A 26549-nucleotide genomic window follows, 5' to 3' on the forward strand; every position below is an offset into this window, starting at 1 on the left:
AGTTGCCAGTCTCCAGTGTGGGTAGATAATCTCTTTCTCGCAGTTGACCGGAGTCATCAACTTGCAGACCCCAGAAAGATGAAGCTGTAAATAGTTTCTCACACGGTGAAGTATTTGTTTTGCTTTGCATTCAATATCTTATCAATATCTTATATATATAACCTGCTGTGTACATTGCAACTGAGAAGTACTGAGATATATTTTGTTTTAATGCTGTGACTACTTTTGTGCTTGAAATCTAATAATTCGTCCCTCAAGAACTTGTGGGTGGGGAGGAATTAACAACAATAAAGGTCTTCTTTGAACTCAGAAGTGCATTCTTGATATGTTCTGTAAGCTCTGATACGAGATAAGAAGGAAAGCAGAACATTTTGGTACCAGGAGTGGGGTAGGGTCGAATTATAGATTTCTACGTGCACAATTTAAAAGTGTAATTGTTTTTTGTTGTTTTTAGAATTACAGAAGCACAGCAGACCATGTTTGAAAATGCATGTGTAGTTAAACTGCCTGATGGTGCTGTGAGAAATATGTTTTCTTGTTGTGATAAAACATATTTAGAAAATGTGCCTTTTGAGAGCAGTGATGTTCCTTTTGTTTTTGACAGAAGGGTTTGGATACTTTTATCTGCTTACAGAGAAATGCAGGAGAAATGTAGGCAGTTGGAACATGAAAATGAGAATTTACGTGAGCAAATTAGCCAGAATACATTAATGCAAGATAATGCTGAAAGTTATAAAAATGCTGTTTTAGAAGAATCTGTCTTTTCCCATTCCAGTAATGAGGGGGTTAAGACAGCTTCGAGCTACTCTGAGCCTCTGTGTGAGCCAGGTTTTTTGGCAGTCAAAGTGCATTCCTTAACTGATAACACAGAGAATGAAGGAGCTGAGAATGTGATTTACGAGGTACAAGTAAAACGAAAGATTTTAGAGTTTCTTATTGTTTGCCTTAAGCAAGAGACACAGAGTTTCATTAGCTTGTTTGATTTTTGGAAACAGAATAACCCTCATCTGAGTGAAATTCTAACACTTTGGTATATGGTCACTGGGAAAGATTATATGCAGCTGCGCGCTTGTGATTTGGCAAATGAAATAATTCAGACTTTAGGTTTCTGCGCAGTGCAAGAGGGAAGCACTGATGTACATGTAAATCAGGCACAGGGGAAGAAAAGAGTGCCCCTAGCTAGGATCATACACTGGATCTGGTACTTGCAAGACAGGGCTAGAGTACCACAGGTAAAAGAGTCACCAGTGAAATTGAGTGCACCTTTTGAATTCGTGTCCACTGAGGATAAAAAGCATGTTTGTTTGACTAATGATTTATTAACTGAAATGTTGTTTTCTGGCACAGGAGAAGGAACAGCGTTGTACAATGTGTGTCAGATTTTAAAGCAAGAGCTACGTGAGATGTGTCATTTTTACACTGATTCTTGGTTTATTGCCAACGGTTTAGCTGTTTGGTTTTCCACATGGCTTGCACCTAACTGGTTCAATTCCCTTGCAGATGTTAAAGAGAAAAATTCAGAGAGAGAAGTGTACACCCAGAATTCTGCCTTAGTGGGGAAGGCTAAGTGGGTGCACCAGAAATGTGAACAGCTGGGAGAAAAAGCCACTTACAGGTGGGCAGAGAGGAGTGAGATGCACATTCCCCTAGATTTGATAAAAACTGTGCAGCACGCACAAGAGAAATCTGTCCCACAAGCAGTCACAGAGCAGTTGGGGGAGAGGAAAGTTACCAGGACAAATATGGCAAATTGATCAGGTTTTAGGGGGAGTGATTGCTGCAGATTACCAAGGAGAAATCAAAATTATGCTGATAACTAGAAAATAATCTGATTTATTCATACAAATTGGAGACAGAATGGCCCAAATTGTCAAAAATGCAGTGAATGGAGGTTTGGTAAAGAATGAGTCTGCCCCAGCCCTTCTGACAGTGCAAGAAAAGGGAAGCTGTGGTGCAGCAGATAAAAACCTCTGTGCTGAGGTGTGGGTTAAAGCCCCAAGTGACCCTCCAGAACCTGCAGAAATTATAACAAAGGGGCCCAAAAACATCCTGCTGATTATAAAACAGGGAAAGGAAGAGGAAGGGTACATTTCAAATGACAAATGTTATTTGCAAGAAAAGTCATACTTTTTTCTTTTGCAGATCCTACCACGTTTCGCCACTGTCCATGAGTGTGCTGTGTGGTCCCCCTTTGGGTGTGTGCGTGTGGGGTCGGGGAAGGGACCGAACCCCCAACCTGAACCTGACTGAATAAAGTACAAGCACCATGGATTCATTTTGTGCAAATGGCGCCTTCAGTTCAAGTTCAACTTGTTTGATTGCATTCTTCCACTGGAACTAAGCAACCTTAACAGTTAACTGTCTGTTTTTTTTCGTATGGAACTCTGACTTTCACTTACTTTCCAGCAAACCCTTCAGGTGGACCGTGCACTTTTACATGAGTAGTACTCATGCTACATCAAATTGCTATTTTAGAGACACTATAATCTCATTCAGAGTATAAAAGTTTCAGTCTTTTCTGTGTAGATGTATCTGATGTGAAAGGTTATGAGATCTATATGTTAATCCACTTCCATTGCTTTACAGTGATTGCTTTTATCATTCAAATCTGACTTGCTAATAATGTGTTTTTTTTTGTGCTGATGTTTTTTTTTTTGTTTGAAACAAGAGATATGTGAAACAAAAATTCATTGGTCATAGGGTGGAATGTGATGCTATTGATTATGTTTGACCAATGACTTTGTGTTTCACCACTGCGCATATTAGTTGCTCAATGTTCACCAGTAGCACATTATGGGCCTGATTACAACTTTGGAGGAGGTGTTAATCCGTCCCCAAAGTGACGGTAAAGTGACGGACATACCACCAGCCCTATTACGAGTTCCATAGGATATAATGGACTCGTAATATGGCTGGTGGTATATCCGTCAATTTACCGTCACTTTTGGGACGGATTAACACCTCCTCCAAAGTTGTAATCAGGCCCTATATGTTTTGTTCAGTTTAGCCGCCTATTGGCTTTGACATGGCATTAGCCATTACTTTCTGCATTCAGTTTAGCCGCCTATTGGCTTTGACATGGCATTAGCCATTATTTTCTGTATTCAGTTTAGACGCCTATTGGCTTTGACATTGCATTAGCCATTACATTCTGTATTCTGCTTATTGGCTTTGACATTTTGTATTCAGCTTAGCTGCCTATTGGCTTTGACAAGATATTAGACATTGCATTTTGTATTCAGCTCAGCTGCCTATTGGCTTTGACATGAGATTAGACATTACATTTGATATTTAGGTTAGCTGCCTATTGCCTTTAACGTGGAGTTAGACATTGCAGTTGAGAATCCAAGCTGTATTTTTCCAAGCTGTGTTTTTCCACAAGATGAACCAAGCTGTTTTCTTCTCACACCAGACTAGACCTGACAAGAGAGAGTACATTTGGTGTTTTCCTTTCTGCTCAGGCTTGGGAAGAGGAGCAGTCTAGGAGATCTGGCCAGTCTCCAAAGGCTTGCGTAGTTTTCCAGAGTCTGAGAGGAGGGGGCACGCTTTTGAAAGGATGGCTCGGGGCTTCAGAGAATTAGATGAGTATCTTCCTGACTTCGGGCTGGAACTTGGTGCCAGTTGCCAGTCTCCCGTGTGGGTAGATAATCTCTTTCTCGCAGTTGACCGGAGTCATCAACTTGCAGACCCCAGAAAGATGAAGCTGTAAATAGTTTCTCACACGGTGAAGTATTTGTTTTGCTTTGCATTCAATATCTTATCAATATCTTATATATATAACCTGCTGTGTACATTGCAACTGAGAAGTACTGAGATATATTTTGTTTTAATGCTGTGACTACTTTTTTGCTTGAAATCTAATAATTCGTCCCTCAAGAACTTGTGGGTGGGGAGGAATTAACAACAATAAAGGTCTTCTTTGAACTCAGAAGTGCATTCTTGATATGTTCTGTAAGCTCTGATACGAGATAAGAAGGAAAGCAGAACAGCGTGTTGGGGTATTGCCTGCTGTGGGAGGGGGTGGATTCTGGGGGATGTTGGGGTTTAACTGTTGGCATTGTGCTGTGCGTTTGATGAAGGGCGATTGCGGATTCATGAATAGGGTGGGATGGGCGAGGAGCTGGGGTTCTACTGTAGTGGATGTAATCACTCATGTCAGGATGGACATAAGGGCTCTAGTAGGATCCGACTGGTTACGTGGAATGTGCGAGGTCTCAAGGATGCTTGAAAGGTGCGTAAAATAGTGGCCTACCTGCACAGACACAAAGTAGGTCTTGCCATCTTACGCATTTGGCAGCCCTATGCTCACCCCTAGGAGATTACTGGGGCAGTTCTTGGTGGCGGGTTTCACCTCTCATGCACTGGGTGTATTGATCTGGGCCTCGAGGACCTCCGGCATCAGCCTCCAAGGAGTGGCGGTGGACCCAGGAGGAAGGTACATTGTAGCGCTATGCGGGGAGCACTGCACCCTTTCTGTTGGTGGGTATATATGGTCCCAATTTTGATGATCCCCAATTTTATCACGATCTAGCTGTCACAGCGAGCTCCTGGGGGGATTTACTGCAGCTCTGGGGCAGAGACTTTAACTGCACAATGAACCCTGCGCTAGACAGATCAGGAGGAGGGAACCGTAGGCCAGCAGCTGCGGCTAGAGAGGTGATGGAATTGGCATCTGAGCTGCGGTTGGTGGACATTTGGCAAGATAGATACCCAGAGGGAGGCGGATCCACACATTACTCTGCTCCGCATAACTTGTATACACGCATAGATTTGTGGCTGGTCACTAGGAGTCTGTTGGGCAGTTTGCACTCCGAGGCTCCCTGGCCGAGGACATATTCTGACCATTCGCCGGTCCTGTTGCTGATGACCTTAGATACAAAACTGATTCCTCCGTTCTCGTGAAGGTTCCCCCCATATTCTTTGCTGGACTCGGTCTGCCGAGACGAACTAGCCACAGCGATTAAATACTTTTTTCTGATTAATAAGGGTTCGTTGGCCAGTGTGGGTGTAGAATGGGAGACCTTTAAGTATATATCCGGGGATCACCATAGCCAAACACGCTGGGGTATTGAGATCAATCAGGGGTGTTAAAGCCTGTTAGAACAAGAGCTAGCGCAGCTGGAGCAGAACCATCTGAAGGATGCGGACAAGAAGACACTAGGGCACATACACACTAAGTTAATGGAGTTTCAGGACACGTCCCTCGTGGAAATTCAACTCCTGGGGAAATACGCTACCGCTCGAGCGGATGGAGAAGGCGAGAGACCAGGATCGGTACTGGCAAACTTGACCCATCCTAATTGAGATTTTTTTTTTATTATAGCTGTGCAGGCAGAGGATGATAGTGAGCTTAGAGACCCGGAACTCATAGTGGCCAGATTCCGTGAATATGATAGGTCTCTATATGCCTCCAGGGTTGCTTTAGATCAGGAAGCGTTGTTGGACTATCTTACACACATTGCTATGCCGCGGCTGAGAGCTGCAGAGAGGGAATCCCTTATGGCTTCTTTGACCCTGGAGGAAATGGATGGAGCGCTGGGGGGAATGGCAGAGGGTAGGGCCCCGGGCCCCGATGGACTAACCGTGCACTTTTACAAAGCTTATAAAAACTTGTTGCTCCCGCACCTAAAAGAGGTCTACGAGGAGATGGTGGAAGGGGGGCTTATGCCCCCATCGATGCGGGCTCCCAGAGTAGTGCTCATCCTACCGTCCGCAGTTGCTACTAAATGTAGAATGTTAAAATTTATGCTAAGATATTGGCGGATCACTTGGCCAGAGTGATGCCGAGGATGGTTCGGCCGGAGCAATCAGGGTTTGTTCCAGGCCACAGCCTAACTATGAACCTCTGCACGTTGTTTGGAACAATACAGAATATCAACCCAGAGCTAAGGGCTGTGGCGGTCTTTTTAGATGCCGAAAAGGCTTTGATTGGTGCTTCATGAGGGCAGTCTTACAACGATTCGGTGTGGGAGACATTTTTTTTGCCTAGTGTCCATATTATATGGGGAACCATCAGCCAGACTCCGCATCAATGGGGTAGTGACAGATGCTTTTCAAATCACTAGAGGCACTAGACAGGGGTGTCCGTTGTGCCCCCTGTTGTATTCGGTGGTGGCAGAGCCCCTGGCGTGTGCCCTGAGGGAGTACCATGGGCATCGCGGCCTTCGCTTTCAGAATTATACCCTTGTGCTCTCGACCTATGCGGACAAAACATTATTGTACATCAAGGACCCACAGCGTAATGTTGCTCCGGTCCTTCGGGAGATTATGAGATACAGTACATTTTCTGGGCTCAGGGTCAACTGGAGCAAATCTATTATGTTCCCCCTGACATCGGCGACAGTACAGGTAGATGTGGGATTCCCTCTCAAGTGGGAGATAAGGTCCTTGAGATACTTGGGTATTAGAGTCCATACGGATCCTAAGACAATAGCGGTTGATAATTGTGACGCTGCACTCATGACGCTAGCAGGTGATGTAGAGTGATGGATCAGACTCCCATTGTCCTTGATGGGACGCATAGCTCTTGTGAAAATCCTGGTGCTCCCTCGATTTTTGTTCCTTTTTCAGAAAATCCAGATGTTGCTGCCGAAGGCTTATTTTACGGCTCTAAGAATGTTGCTCATCAGATTGACCTGGGCAGGCAAGTAGCCGAGAGTGAAATGGTGCACTTTGACTCTTCCCTACGAGCTGGGGGGCTTGGGGCTCTGGACTTGGAGACCTATGGTATGGTTGCACATGTTGCGGTGGCGCATGCCTGGTTCCATGGAGCTAGTGACACTCCGTTTTTAAAAATAGAGCAGGAATTGGCCTCCCCGGTCCCATTACAGAGCAGGATAGTCCAACCACGAATAGGCGCTATAGAGAGTTTGCGTCTCTGAACTCTGTTACATGAGCCTGGCACGGGCTGCTGCACAGACAGGGACTAGCCCTGCTGTACTCTCCACATGTGCCATTGGAATGGTGCACTTGGTTCGAGGAATGGCGTGACAAAAAATGAATACAGGCTATGAGCACCCTGGGTATCAACAACATGGGGGAACTGTTCACGGAGGGCATCATGAAGAAATGGGATTCGATAGAGGGACAAGCTACCGAGCCAACTGCGTTGCTTCAGTATCAGTAGTATAGGGTGAGACATGCTATTGCTACACTCTTGGGTGAAGATATGCGGGAGCCCCCAGATGTACAAGCTCTTTCTGCGGTGGTAAAGAATGATCAACCCCAGTGACTAGTCTCCTGTTTATATGCACACATACAGAAGATGCGCATTCATGAGCTGATGAAAGCAAGGCTGGAGTGACAAAGAGAGCTGGATTTGCAGATAACAGACGATCAGTGGTGCTACTGCTGCTCTCAGACTCGTACGATTTCCTTAAAGGCAGTCATCGTCTGATACACTTTAATTACTCCGCTCAGACTTTATAGATATGGGCTACGAGCTAACGCGAGCTGTCCTAGGTGCGGTGAGGAACAGGTGGGCTTCATACACATGTCCTGGGCCTGTGATGGGGTACAACGCTTTTGGAGATCAGTGTTCAGAGAACTGGAGGCAATAGTCGGACAGCAGCTAAATTGTGAACCGATATTGACACTCCTAGGCTGGGATAGAGACTTACCAAAATCCTTTAGAAAATTGTTGGCAGTTGGGCTGCTACTAGCCAAGTGACGCATTGCTATGCGGTGGAATCATGGTCCGGTACCAACAGTGGAAGACTGGCATAGAGACATGGGGGGGTCATTTTGACCTCAGCGGTCTTTTTGAAAGTGTTGGCGGTTTGCCGCTCGGCCTATTATGACCGTTGGCAGCTCTCCGTCCTTTTACGGACGGAGAGCCGCCAACAGCCATACTGGCGGGAGGCAGGGAAGTGGAGGTTGCTCCACCTCCACCGCCACGCCAACAGAACACTGCCCAGCTAATCACGTCCTGTGATTCGCCGTGGCGGTGTTCTGTTGGCGGTGTGGTGTCGGCAGAGCTGCCCCCATGGCTCCCGTCCCCTCCCGGAGGATCGTCGGACCAGGTAAGTCGATCGTCCGTGAGGGGAGGGGGGTGGGGGGGTGTTGTGTGGGTGCATGTGTGTATGTAGTAGGGGTGTGTGAGTGCGTGTATGCTTGCGGGGGTGTTGTGTTTATGGGAATGAGTGCGTGTATGTCTGTGGGAATGTCTGTATGGATGTGTGCGTGTATGTTTGAATGTGGGTGTGCGTGTATGACTGTGTGTGGAGATGTAGGCATGTATGTATGTCGGCGTGTGTGCGTGTAAGTGTGTAGGTGGTGCCTGCGTGCGTGTCGTGTGGGTATGGGTGATGTGATGTTGGGGGACGGGGTGGGGAGGGGGGCCCTGCCACCTTTGGGGGGTGGCAGGGGTGGTGGGGGGGGGGTAGGGGAGGGAGTCAGGGTGGGGTTGGGAGGTGGGGGAGAATTCCTTCCCTGGCACTGATAGTGCTTACCGCCATGGATTTCATGGCGGTTCACACCGCTGGAAATCCACGGCAGTAAGCCGGGTCAAAATCCCGCCAGTGGTATAGTGACGGCCGCCGGGCTGGAGACCCAGGTCTCCAGCCCAGCGGTCGTCTCCGGAGAACCGGCGGATGACCATGGCGGTAACCTCCATTGTCATAATTCCACCAAGTAAGACCAAGTAAGACCGCCAGCCTGTTGGCGGTCTTACCGCCGGTTCTCCGCCTTCCGCCAGGGTCATAATGACCCCCATGGTGTACTGTAACACACAAACAGACAACTATAGTGAATTGCTTCCCCCAACAAATAGGCCTGCAAAGCATTGGGATACCTATAAGCAGTACCTGGTTGGTAAAGAATGCTGATTTGAGATCTATACAACAGGCAAACAACCTGCTTCCCTCCTTACTGCATTTTCCTTCAGTATACCCAAAGTTGCTAAATTGGTTGTTGTACCCATATCGTGATCAAACCCGGTTTGGGTTTTCGGTATCAAACTTTTTCCCTCCAACCAGGCTTGGAGATCTTGTAGAATGCAAGAGGCATAGAGTTTTGCTTCCACGCCTATTAGGGCTATCAATCTATAATTGCCTGGCGATGTGTGGCTTCCATTTTTGAATATTGGATGAAAGATTTTCTCTTTCCAAGATGTTGGAACGTTGTTCCAGGAATATATACAATTGAAGAGGGGTGCTAGATTCCTGGCTCAGAAGCCCATGTTTTGCTTGAATAACACATTAGGAAGACTATTAGGTCCGGCTGCTTCTCTAACTTCAGTTTTTTTGTTATCCCCTCTAATTGTTTTGTGTCTGTTAAGCATTCTAAATGCTAATCCTTGTGTGCTTGTATTGGGAGCTTCCACTGGTTCTTCTTCACCATCCATGATTAAAAGACTTTGTTGAAAATCCCTGTGCTTTTCTATATCTGTATGCAAGGTCAACCTTTCATTATGCTGTCTTTGATCTGGATCAAACCTCTGATTTGCCAGAAGATCATCCTTTTTGCCACTTCTTCTCCTTGTTCTGCTGATATTGATTTTCGCCAGTATTCTTGCTGTTGCTGGGAAGGGTGTACATTTCTCACACATATGCTTTCCAGGTTTCCTCTGGGATCTCTGCATTTTGGGCCCTTCATTAGGCCTTTAATTGTGGTCCAAAATTCTATACTATTGGGCGGTTTACTAGACCATAATAGTTTTTCCAAGAGCTTGTCAAGGTGCCTACTTTTTGCCCTCCAGCAGTCATTTTTATATTCTTTCCTCATGGAGGTCAGTTGAGCTTTGCCTATTTTTTACCTTTCTTTGCTTCTACTGCCGGTCTTCTTACAGCCCTGGCTATTTTCCTTTTATTGTCATGTAATTCCTGGTTAAACCAAGGTTCACTTCCTCTTCCCCCTGTGGTATTATATCCATCGAGTTTCCTATATTGGGCATATTTTGATAGAAAATGCGTTTGCAGGGTCTTAATTAACCCCTTCGCTGCAAGGCCTTTTGCCCCTTCAGGTGGCAAGCCTTTTTTTGGCTATTTGGGGTAATTCACGCGTAGGCCCTTATAACTTTTTCTCCACATAAGCTACCCACGCCAAATTTGCGTCCTTTTTTTCCAACATCCCAGGGATTCTAGAGGTATCCAGACTTTGTGGGTTGCCCTGAAGGAGACCAAGAAATTAGCCAAAATACAGCAAAACTTTCTTTTTTTTAAAACAAATGGGGAAAAGGGGCTGCAGAAGAAGGCTTGTGTTTTTTTCCCCTGAAAATGTCATCAACAAAGGGTTTGTGGTGGTAAACTCACCATCTTCCCAGCTTTCAGGGACAGGCAGAGTTGAATGAGAAAACTCAATTTTTCAACACAATTTTGACATTTTACTGGGACATACCACATTTTTATTATTTTTTGTGCTTTCAGCCTCCTTCCAGTTAGTGACAGAAATGGGTGAGGAACCAATGCTGGGTCCCAGAAAGCTAAACATTTCCGAAAAGTAGACAAAATTCTGAATTCAGCAAGGGGTCTTTTGTGTAGATCCTACAAGTTTTTCCTACAGAAAATAACAGCTGAAATAAAAGAATATTGAAATTGAGGTGAAAAAAAACAGCAATTTTTCTTCACGTTTTACTCTGTAAATTTTTCCTGCAGTGTCAGATTTTTGAAAGCAATATACTGTTACGTCTGCTGGACTCTTCTGGTTGCGGGGATATATAGGGCTTGTAGGTTCATCAAGAACCCTAGGTACCCAGAGCCAATAAATGAGCTGCACCTTGCAATGGGTTTTCATTCTTTACCAGGTACACAGCAATGAATTTGCTGAAATATAAAAAGTTAAAAATAGGTATCAAGAAAACCTTTGTATTTCCAAAATGGGCACAAGATAAGCAGTGGTTATTTGCACATCTCTGAATTCCGGGGTGCCCATACTACCATGTGAATTACAGGGCATTTCTCAAATAGACATATTATTTACACACTGTCTTACATTTGGAAGGAAAAAATGTAGAGAAAGACAAGGGGAAATAACACTTGTTTTGCTATTCTGTGTTCCCCAAGTCTCCCGATAAAAATGGTACCTCACTTGCGTGGTTAGGCCTACTGCTCGCGACAGGAAACACAAAATGGACACATCACATTTGTACATTGAAATCTGACATGTTGTTTGGAAAGTGCCTAGCTGTGGATTTTGGCCTCTAGCTCCGCCGGCATCTGGGGAAACCTAGCAAACCAGCGTATTTTTTAAAACTAGACACCTAGAGGAATCCAAGATGGGGTGACTTATGGGGCTCTGACCAGGTTCTGTTACCCAGAATCATTTGCAAACCTCAAAACTTGGCCAAAAAAACACTTTTTCCTCGCATTTCGGTGGCAGAAAGTTCTGGAATCTGAGAAGAGCCACAAATTTCCTTCCACCCAGCGTTCCCCCAAGTCTCCCTATAAAAATGGTACCTCACTTGTGTGGGTAGCCCTAGTGCCCGCAAAGGGAAATGCCCTAAAACACAACGTGGACAAATCACATTTTCACAAAGAAAACAGAGCTGTTTTTTACAAAGTGCCTAGCTGTGGATTTTGGCCTCTAGCTCAGCCGGCACCTGGGGAAACCATAGCAAACCAGCGCATTTTTGAAAACTAGACACCTAGGGGAATCCAAGATGGGGTGACTTGTGGGGCTCTGACAAGGTTCTGTTACCAAGAATGCTTTGCAAACCTCAAAATCTGGCCAAAAAAACACTTTTTCCTCTCATTTAGGTGACAGAAAGTTCTGGAATCCGAGAGGAGCCACAAATTTCCTTCCACCCAGTGTTCCCCCAAGTCTCCCGATATAAATGGTACCTTACTTGTGTGGGTAGGCCTAGCGCCCGCGAAAGGAAATGCCCCAAAACACAACGTGGACACATCACATTTTCACAAAGAAAACAGAGCTGTTTTTCACAAAGTGCCTAGCTGTGGATTTTGGCCTCTAGCTCAGCCGGCACCTGAGGAAACCTAGTAAACCTGTGCATTTTTCAAAACTAGACACCTAGGGGAATCAAAGATGGGGTGACTTGTGGGGCCCTCACCAGGTTCTGTTACCCAGAATCCTTTGCTAACCTCAGAATCTGGCCCAAAAACATTTTTTCCTCTCATTTCAGTGACAGAAAGTTCTGGAATCTTAGAGGAGCCACTAATTTCCTTCCACCCAGTGTTCCCTCAAGTCTCCCGATAAAAACAGTACCTCACTTGTGTGGGTAGGCCTAGCGCCCGCAAAAGGAAATGCCCCAAAACACAACGTGGACACATCGCATTTTCACAATGAAACAGAGCTGTTTTTTACAAAGTGCCTTGCTGTGGAGATTGTCCTCAAGTTCAACCGGCACCTGGGAAAACCTAGCAAACCAGCGCTTTTTAAAAAACTAGAGACCTAGGGGAAACCAAGATGGGGTGACATGTGGGGCTCTGACCAGGTTCTGTCACCCAGAATCCTTTGCAAACCTCACAATTTGGCCAAAAAAACACTTTTTCCTCTCATTTCGGAGACAGAAAGTTCTAGAATCTGAGAGGAGCAACAAATGTCCTTCCACCCAGCATTCCCCCAAGTCTCCCGATAAAAATGGTACCTCACTTGTGTGGGTAGGCCTAGCGCCCGTGAAAGGAAATGCCCCAAAACACAATGTGGACACATCACATTTTCACAAAGAAAACAGAGCTGTTTTTTACAAAGTGCCTAGCTGTGGATTTTGGCCTCTACCTCAGCCAGCACCTGGGAAAATGTAGCAAACCAGCGCAGTTTCAAAAACTAGACACCTAGGGGAATCTAAGATGGGGTGACGTGTGGGGCTCTCACCAGGTTCTGTTACCCAGAATCCTTTGCAAACCTCAAAAATTGGCCAAAAAAACATTTGTTCCTCTCATTTCGGTGACAGAAAGTTCGGGAATCCGAGAAGGGCCACAAATCTTTTCTTCCACCCAGCGTTCCCCCAAGTCTCCCGATAAAAATGGTACCTCACTTGTGTGGGTGGCCCAGGTGCCTGCAACAGAAAAATGCCAAAAACCTGTAGAGATTGAGGGGATAGCACAGCGACTTGATAAGCACATATTTTTCTTTTATACATCTTTTAGGCTGACTCTGCTTTGGGGACCCACACAAGTGAGGTATCATTTTACTTGGGAGACTGAGGGGAACTATGGGTGGTAGGAAATTTGTGCCGCAGCGGTGATCCTACAAAGAAAAGTGAGGAAAATATGCTTTTAAGCAAATGTTGAGGTTTGCAGAGGAGTCTGGGTAAGAAAGTGTTGAGGGATCCAGGCAAGCACACCTCCTTGGACTCCTTGGGGTGTCTATTTTTATAACATGGCTGGGTTTAGCTAGATAAAGGCCGCACCCGGGACCAAAACCATAGGTGCGCCCCCAACCCAGGTAGTTTTGCAATAGATACGTTTGATGTGTCCACCTACTTATGTGTTGTTCCAAACACTAAAATTGTGAAAAGAAAAGCACTTTGGTTATGTTAAAAAGACCACTCACCCACCAACCAAGTTGGTGGAATGCTTCATCATCGGAGTCCCACCCGCGAAACTATGGCCCTCATTACGACCCTGGCGTTCGGTGGAGAAGTGGCAGTAATACCGCAAACAGGCCAGCGGTAAAAAAAAAATGGAATAACAAGCATGGTGGTGACCGCTGTGCAAAACCGCCACTTCTCCACTCCGACCGCCAGGGTGGTTAAGACAGCTGGGCTGGAGACTTCGGTCTCCAGCCCGGCAGCCGTCACTACACCACCGGCGGTATCACAATCCCGCATACCACCATGGATTTGGTGGGGTTCTGTACCGCCATGCAATCCATGGTGGTAGGCACTATCAGTGCCAGGGAATACATTCCCTGCCACTGATAGGGGTCTCCCCCACCTCCCTTTCCCTCCCAAGAGTCCTCCCCCCAAACCCACGACCCCCCTATCTCCCCTCAAAGGTGCTAGGACCCCCCACACCTCCCTCACATTGACACACACACCCCCCTACACGCACACTCACACGACACCTCAACATACACACACACATACACGCACACAATCACACAGACATACCACATACATACACACAGACATTTAGCTCCACCCCTCCCCTAATGGACGATCACCTTACCTTGGCCGGTGATCCTCCGGGAGGGAACGGGATCCATGGGGGCTGCTCTACCGCCAGCACCCCGTCACCAGAACACCGCCGCGCCGAATCCTGGGACGTGATTCGGTGGGCGGTGTTCTGATCAGTAGCAGTATGGCTGCTGGCGGCTCTCCGTCCGAAAAAGGGCAAAGGGCTGCCAGCAGTCATAATACGCTGTGCGGAAAAACGCCTGCACTGGCGGTCTTCAGCACAGCGGTACCTCAGCGGTCTTGTCAAAATACCGCAGAGATCGAAATGAGGCCCTTAGCGTGTCACAGGTGTGCTGCGACACCTGATTACAGCGGGGCAGGTTTTGTCATTTTTACCACACATACTGGTTGGATTTGGCACGAGGGTGAGTGATGGTTCAGTGGATCAAAATTTATCATCAAGAGATTTCACAAAAATGAAATACACTGTTAATAACTGAAAGGCAAAAAAACTGAACCAATGACCCACAGCTCATGAGTTGTAAAGCCACGACAAGGCACCAACCGCTTTACAGTCCATTCACACAGCTTCCATACATGACATGCACAAGACCATTCACGCCGCCAGCCAAGGGCCAAGCACATTACAACACTCGCATCGACAGACAGCGCCACTCAAGGGCCCATCAATTTCATACGCCCACATGCCTGATACAGCAATTACACCAGCTGATGAGTGTGTGGACTGGCGTTTGGCTAACACCGCCAACCAAGTGCCACCCCACGCACACTGCCAGCCAAGGCCCAACTCACTCACACCGCCCAGCCAAGCGCCACCCCACTCACACCGCCAGCTAAGCGCCACCCCACTCACACTGCCAGCCAAGCGCCACCCCACACACACCACCAGCCAAGTGCCACCCCACGCACACCACCATCGCTTTTTGTTTTTGTTTTTAAACAACAAAGAAACCACTAATTATAAACTAGTACAAAACTACAAACACAAAAGCTCTAACTGAATACATGACAGTAATGCCAACTGTGAAACTGAACATATAAAAATATGAAACAGCAGTTTACGCTCACAGAATTTCCCAATAATTCTTCTGTGTGTGTATAACAGGGTCGCGGATACCCTGTTCGTGGAAAACGACCCCAGACCGTCTAACCGATACCCCGGGAGCACCAAGGAGAGACAAGGAAACGAGACGACCTCCACAAACCCGGAAATCCGGGTAACAATGAACACTGAGAAGGGATTCGGTAACCTGGTGCCGGGTTGGGCAGGAGAACGCCGAGAAGACGCGGGACCCGAACCAAGAAGAGGCACGGACGCCGAAAACAGAAGGAGAAACTGAGACCAAAGCAACAAAAGACCAACACGAGAGAATGACAGACAATTTACCTGACATCAGCGTCAAGCCAACCGGGGATCCGACGAGGCCAGAAGGACCCAGCAACGGCCAGTCAGACTTCGGGTGAAAACTCCAGCCACGTCCCTAGAGGGACGTGGCTATCGCAGGTACATACCTGCTTGCAAAAACCTATAAAATATTTTAGCAGTAACAGTGGGAGGCGGGCGGTGAGGGATTTACGGAAAAAAGGAAGAAAAGAGAAAACATAGGACGGCAAGCGAGCCAGACCCTATGTGACAAAAGCCGACCACGTCAGAGATATAGTAGGGCTATTATATATATTTTGTGGGGTTTTTTCTTTTTGGCTAACCCTTAGAAAAACCCCAGCAAGGGACAAGAGCACTGTGATAATAACAGACCGTGAGCCAAGATATCAGGGAAAGTGTACGCTCTTCAAAAGGCATGGGAATCAGTGGTGAGAATTCGGAGGTAAACCACCACTTTTTTGTTTGTTTCACTTTTTCCCCATCACTCCACGCCTTCTCTTACTAACTCTGGTAGGATAAAGAGAGACCAGCCACTTACCTCTTTCCTCTTCTTTCTTTTCCTCGGGCTGATGGGCTTCAACTGACACCTCCTGACACTGGTGAATCTTTAGCCAAAGAAAACATCCTGCCAAGAAAAGAAAAGAAACGAATAAGAGTGGTGTCAACATCAGAGCAGTGCGCGCTCTACGGGCGACTGGAATGCAAAAACCCAGCACTTATGAGATAACGTAATTCATGCATTATGCTGATATGCTGTTGTTTAACTCTTTGCATTGCAGAGTTTAATCCTGAAGACTTATATTCAAGGTGCTTATTAATACTGTTCATTTACAATGTATTGCTGCAGGCTTTCAGAGTGTGTCAGGGTGCGGTCCCTTTCCAGGGCTTTCTAGAAGCTTTCTCTGCAGCATGACTGGGTGTGGTTTGTGGGCTGGGCCAGACTTTGTATAAGGGAGCCAGCCCAGCTCCACGTGCTCACTATTCAGAGGTCCCGGTACAGAGCAGCAGCAACTTCCTGAGCTCCTGTTCTGGAGGCCCACTTTGATCTTCCAGGCCTTTGCCCTTCATTACATTGGCGATCCTTGATCAGGGCAGTAAGACGGAGGTCGGGTTGGGCCCCCGATCCCGTTTTCGAAGGCATTCGAGTTCTTGGGCCTAATTTTCATGTTGAAAGATTTTACCTTGTGCGTGTGAATGTGCTCTTGGTTTTTCTAGCATTTACATGTTGATATTCGAATCAGAAAGACGCGCAAATCATTCCTCATGTTTAACTCTTGATATTCATTGTGCGCTACCATTTCTTGGCAGTTACACGGTGGAATTCGAATCGGCAAGACGCGCAAATCATTCCTCATGTTTAACTCTTGATATTCATTGTGCGCTACCATTTCTTGGCAGTTACACGGTGGCATTCGAATCGGCAAGGCGCGCAATTCATTCCTCGTGTTTAACTCTTGATATTCATTGTGCGCTACCATTTCTTGGCAGTTACATGGTGGCATTCGAATCGGCAAGACGCGCAATTCATTCCTTGTGTCTAACCCTTGATTCTCATTGTGCGCAACCATTTCTTGGCATTTACATGGTGGCGTTCGAATCGGCAAGATGCGCAATTCATTTTCCTTGCATTTAACTCTGGATACGCATTGTGCGCAAGCATTTCTTGTCATTTACATGGTGACATTCGAATCAGCAAGATGCGCGATTCATTCCTTGTGTTTAACGCTTGATACTCATGGTGTGCAACCATTTCTTGGCATTTACGTGGTGCAGTCCGAATCGGCAAGACGCGCAATTCATTTTCCTTGCATTTAACTCTTGATACGCATTGTGTGCAAGCATTTCTTGGCATTTACTTGGTGACATTTGAATTGGCAAGACGCGCGATTCATTCCTTGTGTTTAACTCTTGATACTCATTGTGCGCAAGCATTTCTTGTCATTTACATGGTGACATTTGAATCGGCAAGACGCGCGATTCATTCCTTGTGTTTAACTCTTGATACTCATTGTGCGCAACCATTTCTTGGCATTTACAAGGTGACATTTGAATCAGCAAGACGCACAATTCACTCCTGCAATTAAAACTTGATGTTTCAGATCGCTTGCAGTGTACGCGATCATTTCATGGCATTTGCATATTCTTGATGAAATCATCAATGTGCTCAATTCATGTTTCTGCATTTAAAACTAAGTGTTAAAATTCTAGGTGTTACATTATATGTGCATAACATGTCCCTTAATACAACTCCTATTCTGTTCCAGAAACCGTTCAGATTATTTTCTTGTCCTCGTGCAAAAAGGCCATGTTTGATTTTGAAAACATCATTCTAGAGGTTTCTTATATTCCTAGTCAATGTGTAACATTTCATTAATAGGTTCATTGAGAAGTTGTATTAATCATTCTTGATTCCTTCCCAGGTAACCAGACGCCTTGAGGCCTAGTTATTTAGTCCATGCTTAAGTGATCCATGGTTACAGTATGACAATGCTTAGAATCATAGTCTAGTCTTCCTACAGGTCTCCTTCCCAGCTGTTCCCTAGCTAATCCCCTTTCCCCCACTTGGACTCTCTTAGACTCTGTGACATTCTAATCAGAGTATTGGAGCTGTCTTGTGGTGTACATGTTGGGAACGTGCGCAGACCCTGAGGATCTGGTGACTCTGACAGAATAGTGAGCCCACTAATTAACTATGCTCCTGGTTTGCGTGTGTTCTCAGCATAGCCACATTGGACGAGCTAGTCAAGGCTATCACGCAGCTCCAAGCAGAGGTGGTGTCATCAAAAGATATAGCAGCTAACCTAGCTGAGAGAGTGAATCAGTTACAGGAAAAGGTAGAGAAGAAGGAACAAAATCCCTTAGGTGTGTCTTGGCCTGGTCCTTCTTCTCAGGCTTCTGGAGGTAATCCTCCTATGAACATTTCCCTCAACGTTCCTTCGGCCATTCCCCTAGCTCCTCCAGAACGTTTCTCAGGCGATCCCTTGAAATCGCAATCTTTCCTGGTTCAAGTGGAACTGCATTTTACCTGCGGACCACACACTTTCCCTGATGCCCAATCCAGAGTGGCTTTTTCGTTATCATACCTGACTGGGGTCTCAGCTACTTGGGCAATTCCTCTTGAGCGTAAAGACAGTCGCCTGCTTTACAATTGGAGAAATTTTGTTCGTAAGTTTGAACGAGTATTTGATCGTAGAACTGTAACATTGTTGGCAGATCGTGAATTATTAGACTTGCGACAAGGTAACCAAGATCTAGTGTCATATTTAGCAAACTTTAATCGGCTGGTAGCCAAGACATCCTGGCTTGAAGAAAAGCAAGCGGCCTTGTTCTACAAGAGACTCAAGGAGGAGTTAAAAGACATTCTAGCTCAAATAGACCTGCAGCCTACAGACTGTCAAGATCTGATAAACCTCATTTTGAGACTGGATCATCGTTTAGCAGAACGAAGGGGAACACGCAAAAAGACTGAGAAATATTCCTGGCGTGTTCACGATAATAGAGAATCAAGAACTCAGAAAGAAAGAACGCCAGAACCTATGGAAATCGGAACAATCAGGAGGCCTTTGACCAAAGACGAAAAGGATCTACGTAGAAAGAATGGACAATGTCTTTATTGCGGGCGCAAGGATCATTTCGCCAAAGAATGTCCAATCACACCAAAGAGCAAACGAGGTCCTGTCCAGAAAATTGCAGCCAATGCACAACTCGAGCCGGAAAACTAAATCACCCAAGATGTAAAGAAGGGTTTCTCTTGGGTGTCACCGTGGACCCATCACAATCTAGACATCTCAAGCTGGGCATAAAAGTTCATGTAAAGAAAAAGAACTATTTCAAGAAGGCCCTTGTAGATTCTGGGGCTACCGGGAACTTTGTTGACGCCCAAATGGTCCACGCATGGGGGATCACATGTATCGAGAAGAAGACTCCAGAAATAATACAGGCAGTAGATGGAAAACTCTTGACTGGAGGCCCAGTAACTCTTCAGACTGTCCCCTTGTCGGTGATCTGTGAGGGGAAGAACCAAAGGAACAAACATAAAGAGAAACTCAACCTTGACGTGATCCATGCTCCTCAGTATGGAATTATCCTTGACTTACCCTGGTTAACTCATCACAATCCTGAGATTAATTGGGCAGAATGAAAGGTTGTGTTCTCTTCAGCTCTATGTAAAGAAAAATGCTTCCAAAAGTCTCAAGTAATCAAAGTTTGCAACCCTTACATAGCCACAGCAGCGGAGAAAGTAGTTAAGTTGCCCAAACAGTATTCATCCTATGAAGATGTATTTGATAAAAAAGAAGCAGAAAACTTGCCTCCTCATAGACCTTATGACTGTCAAATTGATCTAATCCCAGGTGCGATACTCCCCAGCTGTCGTGTATACGCCCTGTCAGAACATGAAAATCAACATTCATGAAAGTATCTAGATCAATTCTTGGAGAATGGTTTCATCCGCCCTTCTAAGTCTCCTGCAGCCTCTCCTTTGTTTTTTGTCCCTAAGGCGAATGGAGATCTTCGAACTTGTATTGACTATAGGGGTTTGAACAAGGTCATCATCAAGAATAAATACCCCTTGCCCCTGATTCCGGTCTTGCTGGAACAAGTAAAGAAAGCTAAAATCTACACTAAGCTCGATTTATGAGGTGCTTATCATTTAGTCAGAATGAGAGAGGGCGATGAATGGAAAACAGCGTTCAAGACAAGATATGGCCTCTTTGAATACACCGTCATGCCTTTTGGTCTGTGTAATGCTCCAGCAGCATTTCAATTTTTGCTGAATGACATTCTTAGAGAGTATCTTGACATATTTGCAATAGTCTACATTGATGACATTTTGATCTACTCTGACAATGAAAACGAACATGTGCAACATGTCAAGAAAATTCTCGCAGCCCTTCGAAAGCACCATTTATATTGCAAACTAACCAAGTATGAGTTTCATGTTACCACAGTTGAGTTTTTAGGGGTTATCCTTCTGCCTCAAGGTATGGTCATGGCAGAAAAGAAAGTACAAGCCGTATCTGATTGGCCCACTCCAAAGACTGTTCGAGATGTACAATGTTTCCTGGGGCTTGCATTCTTTTAAATGTAAATGTAAATTAGCACTTGTATAGCGCACTACTCACCCGTTAGGGTCTCAAGGCTCTGTACTCATACCGCTATGGAACCCCTACTGGCTTTTCCCTGTGAGGCGCCCACTCCTGAGCACCCCCAGGGTGAAGCCAGGCATCCAAGCGCTGTTGGGGCCGTTGTGGAGATTAAGCAAGCTATTGCCCAGAGTTGCAGAGTGGGACCCATGAATTAGATTAGGCACCAAGGCGAGAATTATCCTGTCAAGGGGAATTGAGCCCAAGACCTGCCGAAGCGGGACTTGAGCCAGATCTCTGCCTCAGGGTCTGCCGCTCTAACCATTGAGCCACACTTCTTTTACAGAAGGTTTATAAACCATTTCTCTCAAACAGTGGCACCAATCACTAAGTTATTGAGAAAGAAAGAAAGATTTGTGTGGTCCCCAGAAGCTGACCAAGCCTTTTCAACTTTGAAAGAAGCCTTTTCCACTGCCCCAGTCTTGACTCACCCTGATGTGGATCGTCCTTTCATAGTGGAAGCCGATGCCTCAGATGTGGCAATTGGTGCTGTCTTGTCACAACGAAGCAAAGAAACTGGCCAACTTCATCCTGTAGTTTACTTGTCTTGAAAATTGAACGAGGCCGAACAGAACTATGTCATTGCTGAAAAAGAGCTTCTGTCGATTCGTGAGACCTTTAAAGAATGGAGACATCATTTGTTGGGTGCCAAGTACACTGTCACAGAATATACTGATCATCGCAATCTCCAGTTCATGAGTCCAGCCAGACTTTTGACTCCTCTGCAATTACGCTGGATGTTGTTTTTTGCTGAATTTCATTTTGTGGTAACTTTCCGTCCTGGTAAAGACAATCGCAAAGCTGACGCCTTGTCCCGCCAAGAGTCTACCACGTTGCCTGCAGTCCAACCCTCCAGAGGTATCATTGCTCCAGACAAAGTCCTATGCATCATAAAAACTGAAGATTTATTTGAAGACATCCGTAATTCCTTCACCATTGAGAAATGGCAGACATGGGCTCAAGCAGACCCCAAAAGGTCAATCAAGCAAGGACTACCTTTCCATGACGCTCGCTTGTTTGTGCCCACTACCAAGCTTCGCAAGTGAGTATTTCATTGGTTGCCTGTTATACCTACGGCAGGTCATCCAGGTCTCCTAAAACTCTTGAATTAATCCAACGCTACTTTTGGTGGCCTACTTTGACAAAAGACGTCAAAACAATGGTAAACGACTGCGAAGTCTGTGCTCGCATCAAGACAAGTCATTCAAAACCGAAAGGGTTGTTGCATCCACTCCCAACTCCATGTCGACCTTGGGAACACATCTCTTTAGACCTCTTTAAGGACTACCAGTGGTTCAACAACATTCAGTAATCCCTGTGGTAGTAAATAGTCTCACGAAATATGGACATTTCATTGCCTGTAAGAAATTGCCCACCTCCAGCGAACTGGCAACCATCTTACTGAATAGAGTGGTCCATTATCACGGGCTGCCGAAAATGATTCCCTCCGATCGAGGGTCGCAATTTGCCTCCAATTTCTGGAACACATGGTGCAGAACACTTCAAGTCACGTCCACACTATCTACTAGCCATCATCCTCAAACAGATGGTCAAACTGAGAGACTAAATCAGACATTGAAGCAATACCTGCATGCTTACGCTGAGAAAGCACTTCATTCTTGGACATCAATGCTCTGGTTAGCTGAGTTAGCCTACAATAACTCATTTCACACCTCCACTGGCGTTACACCCTTTTTTCCTTGTTTGGCTATCATCCTGACACCTTGCCCATCACGATCTCTCAAGAAAGTTCGCTTACACCAGCTGTGTCAGAAACCATTCAACACCTTCACCAAACCCAGAAATTGATTCAACAGCATTTAGAAAAGGCCAAACAAAAATACAAAAAGCATTACGACAAGAAACATTGTGAGGGACCTCAGTATCAACCACATGATAAAGTGTGGCTTTCTACAAGACATAGAGGTGGTCATTACAACCCTGGCGGACGGTGTTAAAGCGGCGGTAAAACCACCAACAGGCCGGCGGTAAAATTTTTGGAATTATGACCGTGGTGGAAAGCGGCAACAAAGACAGCCACTTTAACACTCCGACCGCCACGGCGATACAGACAAACAGCACGGCGGTCACCGCCAACAGACAGGCGGAGGACAATGTACCGCCCACAGTATCACAACAGGCCAATCCGCCACCTTTTCCGGCGCGGATTCACCGCGGATAAAAACATGGAGGAAACAGCCATTTCAAAGGGAAAACGCTCACCTCTACACACTCCACGAGGAACGACGACACCATGGAGCCGGAACTCCATATTCTCCCAGCGATAGTCTTCCTGCTCCTATACGAGGATCAACAACGCCGGTGGCGAAGACCACGGTGAGTACTGCACCTACGACATAGGGGAAGGGGAGAGAAAAACACAGGGACACACACAACCAACATTACAACCCCCACCCCGACCCTCACCCACTGCAATACACACACCAATGCATATCCAAACATTACAGTAACAACCCCCAACCCCCCCGGAAGGATGCAAAGACAAAAGGAAATGAGTTGAACCATTGTAATATATCAAAATACAGTAACCAAATATATACATATATATACACATTAAACAAAATATACACCACGATTAGTAGTGCAGCTAATGCACCATTCATTGTCCGTGGACCACTGGGCCCAAAATGCATGGGCAAGGCCCACACTAGATACCTGATCAAAACGGAGAGAACACTGCAGGGGCATCAGATAGAAATACAACAGGCACCTCAGGGGGAAGGGAAGGGGGGGCACCTCAGCCGGATGAGTGCACCACGCCAGATCCACGAGGGGGCTCCATGCCCATTGATGTATCCTGGGGAGTGCAAAGCCACAGTCTCTCAAGTCTCTACAGTGGGTGGGTTGCCCACTGTACCATCCTGGGGAGTGCAAAGCCACAGTCTCTCAAGTGGATGCATGTCTCCACTGGATCTGGAGGGGGACTGGTGCCCAGAGTGCTTCATCCTGTGCAGGACAGACGGAGATGGATGCATGTCACCACTGGTTCTGGAGGGGGACTGGTGCCCAGAGTGCTTCATCCTCTGCAGGACAGACAGAGATGGATGCATGTCTCCACTGGTTCTGGAGGGGGACTGGTGCCCAGAGTGCTTCATCCTGTGCAGGACAGACGGAGTGGATGCATGTCTCCACTGGTTCTGGAGGGGGACTGGTGCCCAGAGTGCTTCATCCTGTGCAGGACAGACGGAGTGGATGCATGTCTCCACTGGTTCTGGAGGGGGACTGGTGCCCAGAGTGCTTCATCCTGTGCAGGACAGACGGAGATGGATGCATGTCTCCACTGGTTCTGGAGGGGGACTGGTGCCCAGAATGCTTCATCCTGTGCAGGACAGACGGAGATAGATGCAGGTCTCCACTGGTTCTGGAGGGGGACTGGTGCCCAGAGTATTTCATCCTGTGCAGGACAGACGGAGTGGATGCAGGTGTCCACTGGTTCTGGAGGGGGACTGGTGCTCAGAGTGTTTCATCCTGTGCAGGACAGACTGAGTGGATGCATGTCTCCACTGGTTCTGGAGGAGGACTTTTGCCCAGAGTGCTTCATCCTGTGCAGGACAGACAGAGTGGATGCATGTCTCCACTGGTTCTGGAGGGGGACTGGTGCCCAGAGTGCAGCACTCACTCCGTGACGGTCCCAGTTGCGTCACTGCCCCTGCCGCTAATGGGACAGTGGTGCTCGCCTTGGCGGTCTTTGCCCTGTTCAGCTGTGCATTCCATGGCGGTCTTTGCCCTGTTCGGCGGTGCTTGAGTTGGCAGCTTCTGACCTGTTCAGCGGTGCTTGCCCTGTTCAGCGGTGCATTCCACGGCGGTCTTTGCCCTGTTCAGCGGTGCCTGAGTTGGCAGTTTCTGACCTGTTCAGCGGTGCTTGCCCTGTTCAGCGGTGCATTCCATGGCGGTCTTTGCCCTGTTCAGCGGTGCTTCAGTTGGCAGTTTCTGACCTGTTCAGCGGTGCTTGCCCTGTTCAGCGGTGCATTCCATGGCAGTCTTTGCCCTGTTCAGCGGTCCCTGGACTGTGCAGCGGTGATTGCCAAGGCAGTCTTTGCCCTGTTCAGCGGTCCCTGGCCTGTTCAGCGGTGCTTGCCAAGGCGGTCTTTGCCCTGTTCAGCGGTCCCAGGCCTGTTCAGCGGTGCTTGCCAAGGCGGTCTTTGCCCTGTTCAGCAGTCCCTGGCCTGTTCAGCGGTGCTTGCCAAGGCGGTCCTTCATTGCCTAGCAGGCCTGTGGCTGGCGGTCCTTCATGGGTCAGCTGGGCTGTGGCTTGCGGGGCCCTCCTGGCCAGTGACGATTGGGATGGCCTCCTGGGCAGTGACTCTGGCGGTGGCCTCCTGGCCAGTGACGATTGGGCTGGCCTCCTGGGCAGTGACTCTGGCGGTGGCCTCCTGGCCAGTGACGATTGGGCTGGCCTCCTGGGCAGTGACTCTGGTGGTGGCCTCCTGGCCAGTGACGATTGGGCTGGCCTCCTGGGCAGTGACTCTGGCGGTGGCCTCCAGGGCAGCGGGGATGATGGCGGTCTTCTCCGCCGTGCTGCTCCTCCCAGACTTTGGAGATTTCTTCTGCCCCTTCCCCACCTTGGGAGGAGTCACAGCTGAGTCGACACTACCCCTGGGACCCTTGTGAGCGGCTTTGCTGTCTGGAGTCTTCCCCCTCTCCTGCTGGGCACTGTCCAACTTCTGGTGCTTCACAGGGGGGGGACTGGCTGTGCTGAGGCTCCGTGCCACACTGGCTGGCCTGGTGGCCGGTGCGCTCCACATACCTGTAACAGGCACCACTGGTCCTGGCGATTTTTTGGCAGAGGTGCTAGTACGGGACCTATGAGTTGGGGGGGGGGTGGGAAAGAGGTCAAGGTTGACCAGGAAAAGTTTCTTAGGAACATTGGGACGGGTAGCTGGAGGGGGTTTGGGAGTTGAGGAAGAGGTAGTGGTTGTAGGAGGTGTACGTTTGGGTGGGTGTGTGCCTGCGTTTGTGTATCTTCGGAAGGGGCGTCACAGACACACTCGGAGAGGACACAGGGGACGTGTAAATGGGAGTGGGAGTGGTGACTGCACGTGAGCGGGGTGTGGTGCTGGGTGTGCTGGTGCGGGACGTAGTGGCTGTAGTGGTAGTACATGCAGGTGAGAGTGTAGACGAGACTGGGAGGGAGGAGGGAGATGACGAGGAGGGGGACACAGTGGAGGCAGTGGATGTTGGTGTGTCTGTATGTGTGTGATGCTTGCGTGAGTGCCTGTGGGATGTGTGGTGCTTATGTTTACCTGAGCTTCCCTTGTGTGGTGAGGTGTGTGCAGGCTGGTCTGATGGTGTGCTGGGGATAGGCTGGGATACAGGGGATTGGGTCTGGGTAGAGGAAGTTGGAGGGGGGCGGCTAGAGACAGGGACAATGGCTGCCATCAGTGCTAAGGCCAGAGTTTGCAGGGTTCGATGAAGGGCAGCCTGACCAGAATGAATGCCCTCCAGGAATGCATTTGTGTGTTGCAATTCCCTTTCCACACCCTGGATGGCATTCAAAATGGTAGACTGCCCAACAGTGAGTGACCTGAGGAGGTCAATGGCCTCCTCACTGAGGGCAGCAGAGGTGACAGGGGCTGAGGTGCCTGGGGCGAAGGTGATGCCCACCCTCCTGGGTGAGCGGGCACGGGCGAAGGCTGAGGGGCTGCTGGGAGGACGCTGCTGGTAGGGGGGGTGGCGGCTGTACCTGTAGAAGTGGGGGGCACATATTTTGCCGCCACCACAAGGGAGCTCCCATCGGAGGACGAGTCCGTGTCGCTGGTTGCTGATCCCGTCCCTGCCGTGAAGCTCCCCTCGCCCTCCCTCCCACTGGTGTATTCCGAGTCCGTGGTGTGGCCCTCCATGGCCATGTGGGATGCAGCTCCCTCGTGCTCCGGTGCCACTGTACCTCCGCCTGATGATGCTGATGCACACAAGAACAGGGAGACCACAAAACGGGGGGGGGACGACAGAAGAAAGACAGGTTGAG

This window comes from Pleurodeles waltl, chromosome 11, assembly GCF_031143425.1.
Source record: "Pleurodeles waltl isolate 20211129_DDA chromosome 11, aPleWal1.hap1.20221129, whole genome shotgun sequence".
In the NCBI taxonomy this organism is placed as follows: Eukaryota; Metazoa; Chordata; class Amphibia; order Caudata; family Salamandridae; genus Pleurodeles; species Pleurodeles waltl.